Genomic DNA, 22,135 nt, shown 5'->3' with positions numbered 1-22,135 from the left:
TCCTACATTCCTATCCTGGTGGAGACCTGTGCCCAGAAGGGCACTTTTTCTAGTATTTATTTTTTTACCTGCACAGTGTTGTCTTGGGTCGGTTGGTATTTATGCGATTTCTGTGTGGAAAAATAATTGAGTGCACACATGATAATGTCAAAACTAATTCCTGTGTGTGTACCGTGTACACACAATGGCACATAAAAAGGTGTCCGAATCTGAATCTGCATGTTTTGAGTGCTGACATTCAGGGGTGCCTGAGCCTTCGACGTTTGAGAACCACTGTTGTAGATTGGCGCGTCTGAAGACAGCAGCACAGATGAACTGCCAGTGAGTCCCACTAACCACAGTGTCCCAACCCTGGAGCCGTCCAATAGCTCAACCTCCAGTGTCGGATCACTCACTCCGCTCCGGCACCTATAGAATGGCTCCTCTGGGTCTACTTTATACCACCAGACATTGCTTTTCCTGAGCCCGGCCGCCTGCTGTCGCCTCTCTCCACCCTCACCACCCCTCCTCCTCCTCCTCCACCCTCACCACCCCTCCTCCTCCTCCTCCACCCTCACCACCCCTCCTCCTCCTCCTCCTCCACCCTCACCACCCCTCCTCCTCCTCCTCCACCCTCACCGTAATGGACGTGGAATAAATGTGCCGTGATGGTTTGGTGTGGTGGGGAGGAGTGTGCTCACGAGGGCTCGCGGTGCGACGGTATCATTGATCATACCTCCCTCCTTCCCTCCCTCCCTCCGGTTGACCCAAAGCTTATTGTATTGGCTCGAGCTGAGAGAGAGAGAGAGAGAGAGAGAGAGAGAGAGAGGAGAAGCCTTGGTCCGATAATCAATTTCATTATCACTTTGATTTTGTTTCTGCTGCATTCGGGGGAATGAGGTGGTGATGAAATGGCGGTGTGTGTGTGTGTGTGTGTGTGTGTGTGTGTGTGTGTGTGTGTGTGTGTGTGTGTGTGTGTGTGTGTGTGTGTGTGTGTGTGTGTGTGTGTGTGTGTGTGTGTGTGTGTGTGTGTGTGTGTGTGTGTGTGTGTGTGTGTGTGTGTGTGTGTGTGTGTGTGTGCGTGCGTGCGTGCGTGCGTGCGGTAGTGGTAAGGTGAGGGACAAAATAAATCCAGGTGACTAAAATAGGACTAAAAGTAAATGGTGTGTTAATCAAAAGACTAAGACTAAATCTAAATATGAATGTACTGTCATTAATTAACAGCGAGTAGCAGATCCATGAGCATTTTGAGCTGCGTTTTAATTTGAATCCTAAAAAGTAACGGTTTTGGACATAAGTAATCTCGACGGGGACGATACGATTACATGCCTTGCTTATAGTTTTAACTTTGAGCGGGGACATTATAGTGTATCACATTATCCGTTCAGACAGATTCCCCACCAAATATTCTGTTGTTTTATCAGACGTCAGGTCACTGCATGGTTTACAAAAACCACTCCGAATGAAAGTAATTGTCCAGCTGGACGAGATACTCCTATAGTTATTCCACAACGCAACATGAAACAGTTGAACTTTGCAGACAGTAATTGTCCAGCTTGCCAAGATACTCCTCCTACGAAACAGTTTGCTGTTCTCATTATTAAACATACATTTGCTCGTGAGAAGAGATGTCAACAGGGGTCAAACGGTGGTATTTGGAGAATAAAAGGCGAACGGGAATTAAGATGCATCATTTCGGAAGCGCCATTATTATCCCATCCTGAACGGGAACCCATTTTGGTGTCAGCATCATGTTATGCTTTAGCTATTGAAAAATAGCAGATCTACAAGCTCATAGCGCGCGCTACGAGCTTGTAGATCTGCTATTTTTGAAAAAAATCTGACATTTTTAGAATTTGATCTCAAGTCAGAATGGGTTAATCAGACCAGTGTGTGTCCAGTGGAAACCTCGTATGAATCTGATCTCAGGTCAGAATGGGTTATGATGCAAAACAGTGCTCGCAGCATTACGGCCCAGAATGCCAGCGCTGTCATAATGTCATGCTGCGCAAAGCATATCTCTCAACCAAATGCCAAACCTGAGACCTTGCATACGGAATCATGCTCCCTTCTCATTTCCTATAAGAATCAACAGCCAAATGAACTATTATTATTATTAAGCCGTTAAAAACGGAAAAGCATCTGTGTAATTTTATCGATTGGCTATTCAATTGTAGATCTGCTACACGGCCAAAATAAATACATATAAAAATATGTATAACTTTGGGGGTCCTTGATGTGAAAAGGTTTCAGCGCCCACCGATTATAACATTATGTATTTTCAGAAAACTGAAAACAGAAGACATTATTCTGTAGAATCTGCATCAGCTTTAAATGGGTTAACCCATTCTGGGCGGGCACCTATTTTGGTGTTAGCATCATGTCGTGCTTTAGCTATTGAAAAATAGCAGATCTACAAGCTCATAGCGCACCACCGAGTGGCGCGATACAAGCTTGAAGGTCTGCTATTTTTTTTTAAATCGAAGAACGACTGACATTTTTTTAGAATCTGATCTCAGGTCAGAATGGGTTAATCAGACCAGTGTGTGTCCAGTGGAAACCTCGTATATGAATCTGATCTCAGGTCAGAATGGGTTAAAGAATGTGTCTGTATCAGTGGTGCTCAATATTTCATGTCAAGGTCATCAAAAAGGATATGTATTTGGCATTTGGCATTTGGTAGATGTAGATGTTTTAGTATTGTCTTGGTGTAATGCTTTGCTGTACTACATGTATGTGTTTTTGTTATTGGATTATTATTATTATTACCCTTATTACAATTATTATTAATAATCAGCTCATGACTATGGTGCACACACATTGCAGATAGCATTTCTGTAGACTTAGATAGCATTTGATACAGACTTATAGCATGTTATGTAGACAGCACTATAATTGCATTGTACGTAGTCATAGCACGTCAAAGTACATGTATAGCATAGTAGTATAGATGTATAGTTTATATGTATAGCTTCATTATATGGATATTCCACTGTTACTTTCTTAGCTTACGCTTTTAGCTTACGTTTCTTGATGAATGTTTTTATGTGATGTATTCCCATGCCTTTTTTATTCTTGCTTAATGTAAATCGCTCTGGATTAAGAGCGTCTGCTAAATGCCTAAATTGTAAATTGTAAATTGCTCAGCCAATCAAATCATCGCACACAAAGCTGGGCATAGGAGGGGGCTAGCGCCGCTCAAAAAGAAAGAAAGGGGGAAAAAAGTAGATCTACATTGTACATCAGCTATTTTTGAATACAAAATACAGTCCAATATAAATATATAGGGTGTAATTTTTTAAGTGTTTCATGTCAAATATTTTCATGTAAAGGACCCCAAAACGTATATGTTTTTGGTCGCCGACCCCCATCTGAAAATATGTTGTTCCAGGGACTCCCCCAGAAGCAAAGATTTGCGTTAAAAACGTTCACTCTGAAAGATTCAAAGATTCAAAGATTTACGCCACATTTTCACGATTTTTCAAAAATATCAGACCTACAAGCTCGTAGCGCGGCACTCAGCGCTATGAGCTTGAGCTTAGATGGTTCTGTTATGACTTCTCCTCTGCATGCTGTAGTGTTTAGATGGTTCTGTTATGACTTCTCCTCTGCATGCTGTAGTATTTAGATGGTTCTGTTATGACTGCATGCTGTAGTATTTAGATGGTTCTGTTAAGACTGCAAGCTGTAGTGTTTAGATGGTTCTGTTATGACTTCTCCTCTGCATGCTGTAGTATTTAGATGGTTCTGTTATGACTGCATGCTGTAGTGTTTAGATGGTTCTGTTATGACTTCTCCTCTGCATGCTGTAGTATTTAGATGGTTCTGTTATGACTTCTCCTCTGCATGTTGTAGTATTTAGATGGTTCTGTTATGACTTATCCTCTGCATGCTGTAGTATTTAGATGGTTCTGTTATGACTTCTCCTCTGCATGCTGTAGTGTTTAGATGGTTCTGTTATGACTGCATGCTGTAGTGTTTAGATGGTTCTGTTATGACTTCTCCTCTGCATGCTGTAGTGTTTAGATGGTTCTGTTATGACTGCATGCTGTAGTATTTAGATGGTTCTGTTATGACTTATCCTCTGCATGCTGTAGTATTTAGATGGTTCTGTTATGACTTCTCCTCTGCATGCTGTAGTATTTAGATGGTTCTGTTATGACTGCATGTTGTAGTGTTTAGATGGTTCTGTTATGACTTCTCTGCATGCTGTAGTATTTAGATGGTTCCGTTATGACTTATCCTCTGCATGCTGTAGTGTTTAGATGGTTCTGTTAAAATAAATAAATAAAAACTCTTGAACTTGAAGTGGCGGGGTGCGGGTCTCTCCTTCTCCAAAACGTTAGCTGCTCTGCCAGGACCCATACGCAGTACGCACCTGCTGTAAAATTAAACCGGGTGTGCGGAAGTCATCTCTCTAATATGAATTGTAACAACTGAAAGCAATATATCAGAATTATTAACTTGATGGTGGGGGCCGCCAGTTGCCCATGTACCTGTATGCATTAGATGGTAAAACAATGGACATCATTGTTGGTAATCGGACTGTTCAAATGTCACACAGGCCCCTTTTCCACCGGTTGGTTCCCAGTGGGAACCGGTTCACTTCTTTTTGGTTCTCAGTCCATGAGCCAGAGCTCCAAAATTAAAACGTTAATTATGAATTGAGTGTAGCAAAACCATACCTATATTAGATTGTTATCACCATGACATTTGCCCAATTGATTACTTACACGAAGACAATGATTTATTGTATTACAAAATGTTACATTTTTAAATATGCAAATGTGGCATTATGTAGGAAGATATGCAAAATAAAAGAAAATATGAAAAAGCTACTACTGTGGAAGGGTTATCATGTATTAATTTACTTGTATTGATCCTTGATTGGTCTATTTTTTCCCACCAATTTTGGAGCTCTGGCTCATGGACTAAGAACCAAAAAGAACTGACCCGGTTCCCAAGTGTCTACAGCTTCCCAGTGGTTTTACACTCTTACCAAATACTAATCTATTTTAACCGTGACATTGATCCTTTTTAGATTTAAGAATATGATCCCCATTCATCACTTGGGCTTTTGTGATTGAGGCTTAAACGGCAGACGGAATCATTTGAGGTCATCCTCTCTCAGCGCTGTAAGTAAGCACACCGAGATCGCTCAATCTATAATTCAACCCATTTTGGGGCGGGAACCCCTTTTGGCGTTTTAAGCGTATAACGTTATACTTTAGCTATTGGAAAAATAGCAGATCTACAAGCTGTCGCGCTACGAGCTTGTAGGTCTGCTATTTTCGAAAAGCCGTGAAAATGTGGTGCAAATCTTTGAATATAAATATTCTTTCAGAGTGAACGCTTTTCGGCGGCCAAATACATATATATATATTTTTTTTTTCTGGGGGTCCTTGAGATGAAAACGTTTGAGAACGACTGACACAGAAACATGGCGTCTTTCAGAAAACTGTCAGGATTTAGAAGACATTCTGTAGAATCGTCCTCTGGTCTAAATGGGTCAACATCTTCCGAGCTGAGAATATAATAAGCATTTTCTTGCAGGGCACATTAATGCTCTTTGGCACGAGCAGAAAAAGGTGTAAGTATTCACTGTAAAGTTGAAGGAAACAGTGAATTCCTTTAGACTGAAGAGCTCAGTGCCACGGAGGTCATTTCTCCGTGAAACGCACCAGGCCTCGAGAACACATTTTGGCGTCTGCATCATGTTATGCTTTAGCTATTGAAAAATAGCAGATCTACAAGCTCATATCGCGCCACCGAGTGGCGCGCTACGAGCTTGTAGGTCTGCTATTTTTTGAAAAATCGAAGAACGACTGACATTTTTAGAATCTGATCTCAGGTCAGAATGGGTTAAACAGACCAGTGTGTGTCCAGTGGAAACCTCGTATGAATCTGATCTCAGGTCAGAATGGGCTAGACTCTATGAGTCTCTGAGTCGAGGACACCACCGGCGCCCTTCGGATTCGATGATTGAACGCCCCCGAATCATTTCATGGTTTGGAAGATAACACTTTCCATTTCTGCCCCTCACCCGATGTCACCCGTATACTGTACATCCCCATTGTTGACTAATATTAACCCATTCTGACCTGAGATCAGATTCTAAAAAAAATGTCAGTCGTTCTTCGATTTTTCAAAAAATATTTAACAGGGGCGGGTGGAGCTGTCGCGCGCTCAAATACGGAGCATGTCAAACATAGCACTGCGCATTCAGTGGCCTCTCCAATATGACACAGTCACAGTGCATGTATCATCTATATCAGAGGTTCCCAAACACCGGTGCCGGTCCGCGGGACACGTGGCACTGGTACGCAAGAGGGGAATTCTACGTTTTGCGTCGTTTAAAAATGTCCAATCTTTGTATCTTTAGCAGCAGCAGCTGTAGGCTATTTTGTGACGATAGCATTAATGAAACCAAACGCTACACGCGGTTCCGGTACAGGATTATTATTTCATGTGAATCATGTCAAAATGAAAAGATGATGTTATCCAGGTAAAGTAGTGGTATTGGCACACAGCGCAGCAGCAGCACCGAGAACACAATGAGAGATATGACATTATTATTCTCCTCCTCCTCCTCCTCCTCCACAACTCGATAACGTTCTCATTTGTTACTCATTTTCTGAGCCATGCAAATAAACAACAACCCGCACTGACCGGAGACGGAGAGGTTCATGTGCGCTGCGCGTAAAGCTTAGCCAGAAACACACAGTCATTGCGTCAGCATGCATGTAGCCTCGGGAACCCAGACGTTATATTTCCAGCACGGAGGTGAGGGGGATATCGTTTGGGGGTAACGTTTGCGTGCTTCTATCTGTTACTTCTCTGACACAGCGCAGTTCAAACAGACTTCAGCCAGTCTCAATAGTGGGACACCGCGCGCTGAGAGCCACATAGCCTACACAGCTGCATTTGGTTTTTAATTAAGGGCGCGTTCTGAATGCAATGAAAAAAGGGGAGAAAAAAAAAAAAAAAAAAGCTCAACTTTCGACTCGCGCTGCTGCGAGTCGACTCGTGACTCGTTTATCGATAAATCGATAAATCGATTTTTTGATGAATGCCCTATATATATATATATATATATATATATATATATATATATATATATATATATATATAAAAAGGATGAAGATACAACAAAAAAAACAAAACAGACAGAAAAACAAAACAAGCATAACAAAACAAAAACAAGACAACAAAAACAAAACAATACAAACAGAAAACGGAAAAGGACAACGAAGGGACAATATTATATATATATATATGTATATATATATATATATATATATATATATATATATATATATATATATATATATATATATATATATATATATATATATATAATATTGTCCCTTCGTTGTCCTTTTCCGTTTTCTGTTTGTATTGTTTTGTTTTTGTTGTCTTGTTTTTGTTTTGTTATGCTTGTTTTGTTTTTCTGTCTGTTTTGTTTTTTTTGTTGTATCTTCATCCTTTTTATAGCTATTTTGAATATTAAAAGGGCTGGCATCATAAGCTGAGGCTTCTGCCAAACACTCCCTTTTGGTCAACAAAAAGATAACCCTGAATACATTGTATAAGGTGTGTTTATTTTAAATGACCAATAAACTTGAAACTTGAACTTGAAACTATATATTTTTTAGAATGTACAGTGACAGTCACATTTCGACATGAAAGGATATGAGAGAACATGCACTGTATAGTGTATATACCATTGTTTCCCAACCTTTTTCATGTCAAGGACCCCCAGATTTGAAATAGTATGCCAGGGACCCCCATGAGAGGAGATGATTTACAGCTCTACATTTTCATTTCAAGGACTCCCGATTTGACATTATGAATTAGTCTACGGACCCCCATTTAATGGCATTTCTATCTCTGGGACCCCCAATTTATATTGTATACAATCAATGCTAATCTTTGAGAGAGTGTACAAATGGAATGGGTCCATTTGTACACTCTCTGAGTTACAGACCCATAAGGGTCCATTTGGTCCCTAACATTTATCTGGGGACCCACTGGAACTCCCTCGAGGACCCCCGGGAGTCCCCGGACCCCACTTTGGGAATCACATCTTAGGGCATTGTTTTCTCACTGAACAACTGCAGTAAAGTATAAGTACCGTGTCTGCACATTTCTAAAGTTACAATTGAATGACTTAAAGGACCACTTCACCACTTTTCAACCTATCTTCATATAATAGGTCCTCACTAATAATCATGATAAAATGTCATGATTTTTTTCAACTCAGTCTGTGTCTCATAGGAGGGCTGTGGGCAGTTTAGAAAAACCGTCTTCCAGTGACATCATCATTAGGCAGATTATTTTTTAAACAAGATTATTTTTACAAAAATATTTAGATTTTCATTATCGTGAGAACGATGGCTTCCATTTTCGCATTGCAACTTTTCAGGACTAGAAAGCCTGCAGTTTCTATTGGCTTGGATTCCCCATCGATGATGTCACTGGAAGACGGTTTCTGAACTGCCCACAGCCCTCCTATGAGACACAGACCGAGTAGAAAGAAATTGCCCAATTTTTTCATGATTATTAGTGAGGACCTATTATATGAAGATAGGTTGAAAAGTGGTGAAGTGGTCCTTTAAGACATTTTTTACAAAGGGTTGTTGTTGTAGACTAGAGGATGGGAGAAATAAACACCAACAAAATAGTGTCACCTTTTTATCGTTTAATATCGGTTAATAACAAACACTGCCTGACAGTTCATATTTTGTTTGGCTCCGAGTGCAATATTCTGTTCATAAGATTGCAATATTCTGTTCCGTTCATGATGAGTGCAAGGCTATGTGTAGTTTTCCTTTTACGTGCTAGCATTTTAAGTGCTTAATCTATTATTTACAGTCGGGCTTATTTGCACTGTTCGGTTGGTATTTTTTAGTTGTTCAATTTAAGCTGTAAACCATGCAACACAAAATTAATGTTCCATTCCCGAGGAAGGACAAATGAGTTAGAGTTTTTTTTTCCAATACAGAGAGAAACATAAAAGGAAGTGGGGCCGAGTCCACTTCAATTCGGCGCAAACGTCGATCACACTCTGCTGATTTCTGATCGTCTGCACCTTTGTTAAATTGACACGCACGCACGCACGCACACACACACACACACACACACACACACACACACACACACACACACACACACACACACACACACACACACACACACACACACACACACACACACACACACACACACACACACACACACACACACACACACACACACAGAGTTGCAGACTAAAGAACATTATTCAGCACAATGCATGTGATGCAGGAGGACTGGAAGATGTGTCCTTGCTTTTAAAGGGATTGCAAGTAAAAACAACAAAACAAACAAAAAAGACAAACATCTAGCAGACAAAAGGTGTGCCACGGAGCCGAGGGTTGTATCGTTGCTGCCAGAAATCTCTTATCTCCGTATTCATATTTTATTTTAACCCATTCTGACCTGAGATCAGATTCTAAAATTGTCTTTTTACATCCTGACAGTTTTCTGAAAAAGCTATGTTTCTATGTCAGTCGTTCTTCGATTTTTCAAAAATAGCAGACCTACAAGCTCGTAGCGCGCCACTCGGTGGCGCGCTATGAGCTTGTAGATCTGCTATTTTTCAAAAGCTAAAGCATAACGTAATGCTAACACCAAAAGGGGTGCCCGCCCAAAATGGGTTAACGCATGTTCGCCAACCTTAATCCTATCTGGGTTTTTTTTTTTTTTTTCGGTCGGCAGAGCATGCCCATACTCGTTGAAAACAATCGTACTGATCCTAAGTGATAGCAGCGATAGCAGTGATAGCAGCGATAGCAGCGTGTAGCAGCGATAGCAGCGATAGCAGTGATAGCAGTGATAGCAGCGATAGCAGTTATAGCAGTGATAGCAGTGATAGCAGCGATAGCAGTGATAGCAGCGATAGCAGCGATAGCAGCGATAGCAGCGATAGCAGCGATAGCAGCGTGTAGCAGTGATAGCAGCGATAGCAGCGATAGCAGTGATAGCAGCGATAGCAGCGTGTAGCAGTGATAGCAGTGATAGCAGTGATAGCAGTGATAGCAGCGATAGCAGCGATAGCAGTGATAGCAGCGATAGCAGCGATAGCAGCGATAGCAGTGATAGCAGTGATAGCAGCGATAGCAGCGATAGCAGCGATAGCAGTGATAGCAGCGATAGCAGTGATAGCAGTGATAGCAGCGATAGCAGCGATAGCAGCGATAGCAGCGTGTAGCAGCGATAGCAGCGTGTAGCAGTGATAGCAGCGATAGCAGTGATAGCAGTGATAGCAGCGATAGCAGCGTGTAGCAGTGATAGCAGTGATAGCAGCGATAGCAGCGATAGCAGTGATAGCAGCGTGATAGCAGTGATAGCAGTGATAGCAGTGATAGCAGTGATAGCAGCGTGATAGCAGTGATAGCAGCGATAGCAGTGATAGCAGCGATAGCAGCGATAGCAGCGTGTAGCAGTGATAGCAGCGATAGCAGCGATAGCAGCGTGTAGCAGTGATCCAGCAGTGACTTCTGTATAGGGAAGGCAGGGTGCAGCCAGCATTCATTCACAGCCATGTACACAGCATTAGAACAGACCTCCGCAGACTGAGGTATATCGGCACATGAAAATCAGTATAGGCAGATACTCAAAATCAAATGATCAGAATCAGATCGGGAGCAAAAAACGAAAAGAAAAAAAAACGTGATCGGGACATCCCTACTGAGGACGGCACGCCATTCAGAGCCCGAACGTTTTCTTTACTTTTAAGGTCGTACTCTGCCGAGTTGACCCATATAAGCCTGTAGTATTTAAAGTCATTGACTTGCGTGCACTGCATTTGCCTCCTGTTGTCATTAAAGGTGGAGGGTCTGGGACCGGGAGGCTGTTATAGGTGATAAGCTCAAGTTCTCTTGGCATTTAGCCAGAGGACTGACCTTGGCAGGCTTCCTCCTCGTGGTCAAGAGCACACACGTGCCTGCTCCACCGTGGTCGGAGAGAAGATGGTGGTCTTTAAGTCAACTAATGTATCCATCGTCTGTCGGGTGGAAAACTCGAAAAATAATGTCCAAAACTGAAAAGGATTCAAATTCAAAACCAGCTAAAGTAGCAGATCGCAAAGCTCAGAACGCGTTGCTCGCCCCGCGCTTCGAGCTAAAATATTTTGACGCTTTTTGCGTGACTGCAGTATGATCAAGTACGGTACGTGTGTCAAATCCCCCCCCAAAAAGCTCAAAATGTTAGATTAATATTCTAACATTTTATTATGGAGATATGAGTTTATTTTTGCCCATGCAGCAATGATATGCTCTTTTTATTGGCAGAATACAGAATACACACGATAACAAAGGATGCTAGATGTACCTAATGATGATGGCCGACGCCAACACACTATGTGCACTTGACCAGGTCAGGCAGAGGGCCGGGTCAGATGTTAATTAAGTCCTCTTTATTTACTGTTATGACTCACCCGTGCGGTTTGGGGTAGGGTGTCAGACTACTGCGTGTCAGACTGGACCAAATATATGCACGCGGCGTGCTGTGCACCCTTTGGTAAAAGCATTCTTAAGAAACCATCGTCTGCTGTTTGGTAATGACTTGTTGCACTACGGCATCTGTCTGCTAATTAATCTGATTATTAGGAGGTCCAGAACATAGAAACAGCCATGCCCGAGGATACAAATAAGCGCAATGCCAAATGCCAGCTGCAGGTTTTTCTCTTCCCTCTCCCTCCTCTTTTTTTGCTTTGCAGTTCATGGCTTCCATATTTGATGAATGTGGTGCAAACTGTCAAAAGTTTATGCTTGCTTTGGCAGGAGGACAACTCATTTCCTCCGGGCCATTTCCTCATGCAAACATTCTTCACCCGTGGCTGAGCTTTTTTTTACAAGGTTACTGCAGTACTGGACCTTCCTCTTTCCTGACGGGCCCGGGCCACAACAACACAGGCACGCCACACAGGCCTGACAGTGATGCATAAGGGGCCCACGGGCCTTGTCAAAGTGATCAGTGATCATTTCCTCTCGGCCGAGTGACTTTGTCCTACATTAAACCATTTGGGGCGGGAACCCCTTTTGATGTTTTTAAGCGTTACGTTATACTTTTGACAAAAATAGCAGATCTACAAGCTCATATAGCGCGCCACCGAGTGGCGCGCTATATGAGCTTGTAGGTCTGCTATTTTTTTAAAGTCGTGAAAATGTGGTGCAAATCTTTGATTATATATTTCAGAGCGAACATTTTTAACTAAAATATTGGTTTCTGGGGGGGGGGGGGGGGGTCCCTGGAACTACATATTTGGAGATGGGGGTCCGTGGCCCAATAGCTAATTCTGGGGGTCCTTGACACGAAAAAGGTTGAGCACAACTGACATAGAAACATGTTTTTTTTTCTTCAGAAAACTATTAGGATTTAGAAGCCTTTTTTTATCAGTCCAAAATGGGTTAAAGCGCTTCACTGCGCCTGTTTACGAAAGCATAACGTCGTCAGCGTCGAGCTGTCCAAAACAGTTTTCAGGAAATGTGGCGAAAAAAAAGAACCATGTGTTCCAAATATGGCTTGAATTTATATTGGTATTTAGTCACATAAGCTCATGCTAATACTTTTGTGTAAGGCATTGGGAAAATAAAAATATCTACCATTAAACGAAATATATATGGAGATAAAAGGTTTCTGTCTCGACAGCGACCGCACTATAATGAACAAAACAAATGCTGGTGACGGAGTGAAGCAAGGCAGTCGGAAAGGCTTGCGACGGAGCTGAGAGGGAGCTTTGAAAGGCCTGTGACGGAGCTGAGAGGGAGCTTTGAAAGGCCTGTGACGGAGCTGAGAGGGAGCTTTGAAAGGCCTGTGACGGAGCTGAGAGGGAGCTTTGAAAGGCCTGTGACCGAGCTGAGAGGGAGCTTTGAAAGGCCTGTGACGGAGCTGAGAGGGAGCTTTGAAAGGCCTGCGACGGAGCTGAGAGGGAGCTTTGAAAGGCCTGCGACGGAGCTGAGAGGGAGCTTTGAAAGGCCTGCGACGGAGCTGAGAGGGAGCTTTGAAAGGCCTGTGACGGAGCTGAGAGGGAGCTTTGAAAGGCCTGTGACGGAGCTGAGAGGGAGCTTTGAAAGGCCTGCGACGGAGCTGAGAGGGAGCTTTGAAAGGCCTGCGACGGAGCTGAGAGGGAGCTTTGAAAGGCCTGCGACGGAGCTGAGAGGGAGCTTTGAAAGGCCTGCGACGGAGCTGAGAGGGAGCTTTGAAAGGCCTGCGACGGAGCTGAGAGGGAGCTTTGAAAGGCCTGTGACGGAGCTGAGAGGGAGCTCCGAGCAGCACTAATGACTGACAATGACGCTGCTCAAGCAGAGACAATCCACTTTGTAATTATCCCATTTTGGGCGGGAACCCCTTTTGGTGTTTCAAGCATTACTGTACGTTATACTTTATAAAAATAGCAGATCTACAAGCTCATAGCGCTGCACTCGGTGCTGTGCTATGAGCTTGTAGGTCTGCTATTTCTTTTGAAAAATCGTGAAAATGTGGGCTCAAATCTGGAATGCATTATTATTCTTTCAGAGCTAATGTTTTTAACTCAAATCTTTGCTTCTGGGAGGGGGGCTCCCTGGAACTACACATTTTCAGATGGGGGTTCCGCAGCCAAATACAGATAATTCTGGGGGTCCTTGACATGAAAAAGGTTGAGCACCGCTGACGGAGAAACATGGGTTTTTTCAGAAAACTGTCATGATAGAGATAGAGAGACGTTTGTAGAATCGTCCTCTAAGCTCTAAATGGGTTATAAAGCCGAGCGGCTCAAGACCACTCGTGAGGATACAGGGGGAAATGGCTCGTCGATATGTGCTGATGATGGAGGACATAGGGAGGGGGGGAGGGCAGGCAGCCCTGCCCCCCGCCCCTGAAAAAGCTGCCATTTCTGATGGCAAGTGGATGATTTGAGGCATTGTGTTCCAAAAATGTTTTGCAGAAATCCACCTGTTGGTGGCACTATAACAGGCCAATGTGAAAAGGGTGGGATTTATTCCTCAGCCTAGTAGCGAAGTACGTGAAAAATGTCACGCGTTCATGATTAGAGACTTTTTCTTCGAAACGGGCCAATCCTGCCAACTTTGGAAGCCAATGTTAGCCAATTAGGATGGAATAATATGAAATATCGGACAGATCCGTCTTGAACACATGACTATAGAGATAGAGTCTACTGTGTAACTATATGTGCTGGATTTTTGGAGTAATATATTTAAAAAAAAGGGTTTCACAAACGTTGACCTCTTGGTGGCGCTCTAAAAGGCAGATGTGAAACATACAGGGGATCAGCTGTTAACGGACAGACGGACGGACAGCCAAACATACTCTCTCCCCCCCGTGCCTTCGGCCTGGTGGAGACAATTATATCAAGAGAAGGAAAGTGCATAATAATTACATAATACGATCCTATATCTAAATCTAGTAGTGCTATTAAATCCAGGTCATAGCAATCCATTACCTAACAACAAGCAGTTGTTTTACCCTGACTGGAATGCCTGAAGGCAGGACTGTGTTTGTTTATTATGAAATCCCATATCTGTATACAGTGTAACACCATGTGTTGACATATACTGCAAGTATACAAGCCTCACATCTTTATTAAAAAATCAAATCAAATCAATGTCAGAGAAATCTAGGGAGAATGCGATGGGCTGAACAACATATCAACTATGTTATGGTGTTGGAGCGAGCAATCTCAGAGCACCTTTATACAATAATACAATGTGTCCGTCAAATCCATCAAGATTGAGAGACGAGTACCTTTTGTTACGACTTGTCTCTGCCGTTCTGAAGCACACGTTTCCCTACGAGAGAGAGAGAGAGAGAGAGAGAGAGAGAGAGAGAGAGAGAGAGAGAGAGAGAGAGAGAGAGAGAGAGAGAGAGAGAGAGAGAGAGAGAGAGAGAGAGAGCTCACAACTTGTCAAGTTGTTTCCTCCGCTGGATTCATGTCATCACGCTGGTCTGGGGATGTGTGATGGGTACAGTGCATGTATACAGTATATCACAACACTTGTTTTTTAACCCATTAAATATGGAGTGCCACCATTTTTTTCCACCCTAAAACATGATCATCAGGTATTATTACAATATAAGGGGGAAGAACTTTTTCCAAAAAGTGTACAGTATTTGTTAAAATCATGCTTTTATGTGGACACGCCCACCAGTTCATTAAGTATGCCTGGTTTGCCTGGTGGGTGGTGATGGGTGGTGATCCACCTGAACTGAAGCCCCACCCACAGCTGTAGTTGTATGATAAAGGGGGAGGGATTAGGGGAGGGGCTGATAGTGTGGTGTCACTATATTACTGTTTATTTCATTGGCCCGTTTGACTGTCAAGGGTTCAGCCTCCAGGAAGAAACCCTAAATACAAAGTTAATACACCATATGCACATAAAAACAACTCCAGGGTGTCTAATGAAGTACTGTCACCTCATAGACACATGAAAAACTGGAAAAATACAAAAATTGTGGCACTCCATCTTTAAAGGACAACTTTTTTTTTTTTTTTTTTTAACCACGGTTCATGTTTTAGGTTGTTATTAGAGAAAGTAAAAGATGAGTGTTCATTTCTTTACAATTGCTGCTTTCTTTCGTTTTAGGGATTTTAGCTGTTTTTGACAGGGATTCGAGCATGGGGCTAAATATGTCTTTTTTTTCTTTAGAAAATGCTATGTCAATTTATTTTTTTAGGAGACCTGTCCTTGATCCATAGGCAACAACGCCTGCGTTCCTCTCTTCCCGTTTGCAAGGCCCTTAAAAGGACCACTTCCCCACTTTTAAACCTATCTTCATATAATAGATCCTCACTAATAATCATGATAAAATGGCACGATTTTTTTTGTCTCATAGGAGGGCTGTGGGCAGTTTAGAAACCGTCTTCCAGTGACATCATCATTAGGCAGATTATTTTTTAAACAAGATTTTTCTACAAAAATGTTTAGATTTTCATTATCGTGAGAACGATGGCTTCCATTTTCGCATTGCAATTTTTCAGGACTAGAAAGCCTGCAGTTTGTATTAGCTTGTATTCCCCATCGATGATGTCACTGGAAGACGGTTTCTGAACTGCCCACAGCCCTCCTATATGAGACACAGACCGAGTAGAAAAAGACTGCGCCATTTTTTTCATGATTTATTGTGAGGACCTATTATATGAAGGTATGTAGGTTGAAAAGTGGTGAAGTGGTCCTTTAAGGAATCGAGCGACAGTGTTTTTATGCGGGTCACGTGATCTAAACATGTGACGTGTCACGGATGTCTGACGGAAACCCCGGATGTCTTAAAAGTTATTAAAAAAAACTGGTGAAAAAAAAACCGGTGCCAGTAATTATTTTTCTCCTGCTTTTATATTTTGTGCAAAGCAAATACTTTCACTTGAATATGGATTTCCTATATAGTTCTACAACTCCAACTCTTGAGACCAATTAAGCCATTACACCGAAATATTAATTAAATTTGAAAAAGGTCAAACATTTTGACTATATTGTGGCTACATGACATTTTGTGTGGAGAAAAAAAAATACAGTCATAAAATAAAACATTTAACGTTTAATTGTGGTTGTAACCTAACTTTGAGTTATGTTGCTCTAGCTAGGGCATGAACATTGTACACGTGAAAATGTCAACCTGTCCCCTGAAAGTTTGTCTTTTGTTTTTGCCTACTATGCTTAATTGGTCTTTTCAGAAATGTATGCCCCCGAAGCCTTCCCACAACGCTACGCATACGCATTCTCCATAATTCAAGACTCCTTTCACGCCATTATCGCTTTAACACATTCTGAACGGGCACCCATTTTGGTGTTGGCATCATGTTATGCTTTAGCTATTGAAAAATAGCATCATGTTATGCTTTAGCTATTGAAAAATAGCAGATCTACAAGCTCATATCGCGCCACCGAGTGGCGCGATACAAGCTTGTAGGTCTGCTATTTTTGAAAAATCGAAGAACGAACCATTTTTAGAATCTGATCTCAGGTCAGAATGGGTTCATCAGGACCAGTGTGTGTCCGGCAGAAACCTCTTATGAATCTGATCTCAGGTCAGAATGGGTTAATTTGCACCTCAGTCACCAGAAGTAAATTGGGTAGACGTCCTGACGACAGTCCTGACTCTCCGTTTGAGCGGCCCTGTCCTTGTCCCCGTCTGTCTGACTGACTATCGGATTATCATTATGCTAATGGATCGGTCTTTTTCATGTTGCATTCGATGAAAGGAAACTTCAAAGCGTCGGAGGATGATGCCCCCCGACTGGGCATCACCTGTGACTGCCGTCAAATCTTTAAAAAGAAAATGGAAGAGCTCTGCCTTCAAAGACGTGTCGACATGCTTCAAATGGCATCAAAAAGCATTCATTCCCCATGCTGGGTTAACTCATCGATTGCGCAAAACGCTCTAAAGCGTTTTATTAATCTCGAGCGCCGTCTGCGCATCACGCTCTAAAGCGTTTTATTGGTGTTTTTACTGTATACTGTACATCAACTTCTCTGACGCCCGGACAACACATAATGTAACACTGATCATCTCCAGAAAGATCCGCTGTGAGATCCGGGAGTTTAAAGCCCCCCACCTCCTGAAAAGAGGCCTGGTCTAACCACATTCCAGGCATGCCGTATCCATTACGACGTACTGGGGAGGCGGCATCGCCGTCCTGCACACGGCATAGACCAACGCAGATCAGGGGATCTAAAATGGAGCTACCCATTTTCTAGTGTGTGTGAAATTTGTGAATACACTCGATTACCCTTCCCCTCCTGTTTCTACATGGTTTCTCCCGAGGCATCTCTCCATCGCATTACAGTTTCTTCCCCCCCCCCCCCACTCATTCACACAGATCCACTCGACACAGCCCTCTCTAATTCTTTCCAACGACAACTCACCGGTCTGCCGCCTCATTCTCGGAAATATAAACCCGTATATAAACCAAGAATAATCTCCAACGGTCGATCGCCATTTCACGCACAGGTATACGCGAAACGAATGACGTATTCTCGAAGGACCGCCATAGGAGAAGCAGTATACATCTGACCAACTGTCTTTTTTTCGCCGTCGCGTCAGCCATGTTTGGACAAAGAAGCAGTATACTAGGCTAGCAGATATCACACCGTGGAACCCCCCCCACACTGCGAGTTGCGATCGATCGTTTTGCAGTTTGCAATGCTACTCTCATTCTCGGAAAAAAGATTCTCGGCAGTTGATCACCATAATCGCCATAGCGCCTTCGCCAGCCAATTGCAGTGATAAGGCGTCTGGGACGTAATCGACCCGTTTGTAATGGATAACTAATACAATCCTAAGCTGCGGAAGCCATCGTGTTGTCTGTCATTTTGTCGAAATCACAGCCAGCCGGGCTACGCTTATCGCTCCTGTGGTTCATGTCCAGACATGTCGTGGAACCCCCCCCCCCACTGCGAGTTGAGTCGCTCCTGTGGTTCATGTCCAGACATGTCAACCTCTCAAGTCACTGTTATGCTATCAAACGATCTGTTGATTTTGTTTACTGAGACAATGATCACATATGTGCATAGAATCATCATCATCATGACGTTATCATGACAGGCAGATATAAACATAAATAAATTATCATATACATACTACACACTGAATGAAAGCCCTAAATGTCTAATTTTAGGAGGAAAACAAATAAAATACACATATCCCATATACTGTTTGTCAATACTAGACTATTGAATCCATTTCATTTATAAAATTCTCTTTTTCAGAGAGAACTTTAGCCCATTCTGACCTGAGATCAGATTCATACGAGGTTTCCACTGGACACACACTGGTCTGATTAGAGAAAGCATGGACCTATAGAACTATTATTCACAAAATAAGGCATATAGCGACATGTACATACTATATACCGTATGAAACAGAAGACTCTCTGCTTTCATAAGAAAAAAACTAATACTGTAATAATAATAAAAATCACACCCATGTGAAGTGAGCAGTGCAATGTTGTGAAGTGAGCAGTGCAACATTGCACTGCTCACTTCACAGGGGTGTGATTTTCATTATTATTACAGTAGAAGTATTTTTCTTATGAAAGCAGAGAGTCTTCTGTTTCATACGGTATATAGTATGTATAGGCCTTATTTTGTGAATATTTAGTTGTCAGTTCCTTGTCTTGTCTAAAATACTCTGAGGATTTCAGAAAATGCATGGACCTGAAGAACCATTATTCACAAAATAAGGCCTATAGCGACATGTACATACTATATACCGTATGAAACAGAAGACTCTCTGCTTTCATAAGAAAAATACTTCTACTGTAATAATAATAAAAATCACACCCATGTGAAGTGAGCAGTGCAATGTTGTGCAACATTGCACTGCTCACTTCACAGGGGTGTGATTTGTATTATTATTACAGTAGAAGTATTTTTCTTATGAAAGCAGAGAGTCTTCTGTTTCATACGGTATATAGTATGTACATGTCGCTATAGGCCTTATTTTGTGAATAATGGTTCTTCAGGTCCATGCATTTTCTGAAATCCTCTCTGGTGGGCGCAAGCTGCATTCAACAGCCAATTACTGACAAACTATACATGGGACCATGTGTATTTGTTTTCCTCCTAAAAGTAGACATTCAGGGCTTTCATTCAGTGTGTAGTATGTATATGATATTATTTGTGTTCATTTTTATATCTGTCTGTCAATGTCTGTCAACTTCAACCTTCCATATCTCTGCTGTTTTTTCAAAAGAGCAGCGTGCAGTGAAAAGCAGGTTTTAGAAAAAGGTCAATATCTCCAGAATGGAAGATGGTAGAATCATATTTTTTTTTTTAAATTGAAGTGGACTAGTTTGGCTTCCTTTTGATTTATGCAATGTGCGATGTGCTATAAGAGGCCCCTCGCTGTGGGCCCCTAAAAAGTTAAAAAGTCCAATGTTAATCGCTTAGCAGAAGCAATCCTGAGTAGAATTTCAAAAGTTAGCAATCAATGTGTTAATTAGAGTAAGTGCTGATTCGTCTTTCTGAAGGGGGGATGGGGGGGGGGGGGCTTCTGCAGGCATTATGCCATTCTGACAGGTGTGTCCACAATAGCCACTATAGCTCGAGCTATATCGGTACTCAAAACTCACTAACTCAGTACTTGAGTAATATTTATCCGGGAGTATCTATAGGCTGTAATATCATGTCTCCAGGAGTATCTATACTCGACTATAAGTGAACATTGCTTTGTCAAATTTGTACTTGAGTTAAGTACTGGAGATCACTTCACAAATGGAACCATTTCAAAATACAGACACCATCATTATTACAGTAACCATATCACTACCAGTTATATGCACATGGGTGAGGTGCCCCTATCCAAAAGGCATCAATGCGTTGCTGTACTGAGCTTTACACACAACGCCGTGCGAGCTTGTAGATCTGCTATTTTCATGTGAACGTATTGGAGTATATATACACAAAAGTCTTTGAAATGTAGTGGTCGTTCGTACAGATAGAAAATCCTGTGTGAACTGAGTGGTGCGACTCCGTGTGTGTTAAAATACCTCTGCCTCTGGCTCGACCCTCAACTCACATTCAAGCCTCACATCACCTCTGTTATCCAGAAAGTAAAATTCAGCCTGAAAGTTCTCTATCGATCAATTAACTGTTTCACCCTTCAGGTCAGGAAAAGAATCATCTCGCAACTAATTCTCCCTATCTTAGACTATGCTGACATTGTTTACCAAAATACCTCCGATACACACCTCTATCCCCTCAACGTAACATATAACAATCTCTGTAGATTTATACTGAGGTGTCCCTATATGACCCACCATTGTACCACGTATGAGTCCCTCAACTGGCTAACACTAAAAGCTCGAAAGACACTCTCACTGGCTGTTATTTGTCTTTAAATGCATATACTTTAATTACCCGGAATATCTAAAACAATATCTACGTCCCTTCAGCTCACCATACAACCTGAGGCACACAGACCATCTTTACCTTATAGTCCCCACCAACATCAGAAAAGTAGTTGGTCGGCGTGCTTTTAAATTTAAAGCTCCTGTCGACTGGAACAATCTCCCCAGTTCCCTCAGATCCATTAACTCCTTCAATATTTTTAAAGTGTCTATCAATACTCATCTCCAAACACCATGCTCCTGTTTCTAACTGCCTCCCATTGTTCTGATTGTTCTCTCTTTCCTTACATCATGCGGCAAATTTACTATTTACCATTTACTACTTACTATCTACTATCTACTATTTACTATTTACTTTTTTCAAGTGCATGTTTGTACTTTAATCATGATGTATTGACAATGTTGTTAATGTCTGTCATGATGCTCGGCCTGTTGTTGTTCCGTTGTATGTTCATAATCTTGTATACTTGTATCATTACTACATAGATGTATTGATACAATGTTGCGGGGAATACTGTAGGTGGAATGGGAGCGGCTAGTTTTGGGAGAGCTTTGTTGTTTGTTTTGCCCTCGATTATGTATGAATGTACTTGTATTGTCTTGTATTGTATTTGCTGTATGTTGCTGGACCCCCTCGAAAACGAGATGATACATCTCAAGGGGATATCCTTTTCTCAATAAAGGTTCATATATATATATATATATATATATATATATATAAGTCATAACAGAACCATCTAAACACTACAGCATGCAGAGGAGAAGTCATAACAGAACCATCTAAACACTACAGCATGCAGAGGAGAAGTCATAACAGAACCATCTAAACACTACAGCATGCAGAGGAGAAGTCATAACAGAACCATCTAAATACTACAACATGCAGAGGAGAAGTCATAACAGAACCATCTAAATACTACAGCATGCAGAGGAGAAGTCATACAAGAACCATCTAAACACTACAGCATGCAGAGGAGAAGTCATAACAGAACCATCTACTGTAAATACTACAGCATGCAGAGGAGAAGTCATAACAGAACCATCTAAACACTACAGCATGCAGAGGAGAAGTCATAACAGAACCATCTAAATACTACAGCATGCAGAGGAGAAGTCATAACAGAACCATCTAAACACTACAGCATGCAGAGGAGAAGTCATAACAGAACCATCTAAACACTACAGCATGCAGAGGAGAAGTCATAACAGAACCATCTAAATACTACAACATGCAGAGGAGAAGTCATACAAGAACCATCTAAACACTAC

This window comes from Protomyctophum parallelum, assembly GCF_964188405.1.
Source record: "Protomyctophum parallelum genome assembly, chromosome: 20".
Taxonomy (NCBI): Eukaryota; Metazoa; Chordata; class Actinopteri; order Myctophiformes; family Myctophidae; genus Protomyctophum; species Protomyctophum parallelum.
Note: the sequence above shows the minus strand (reverse complement) of the source record.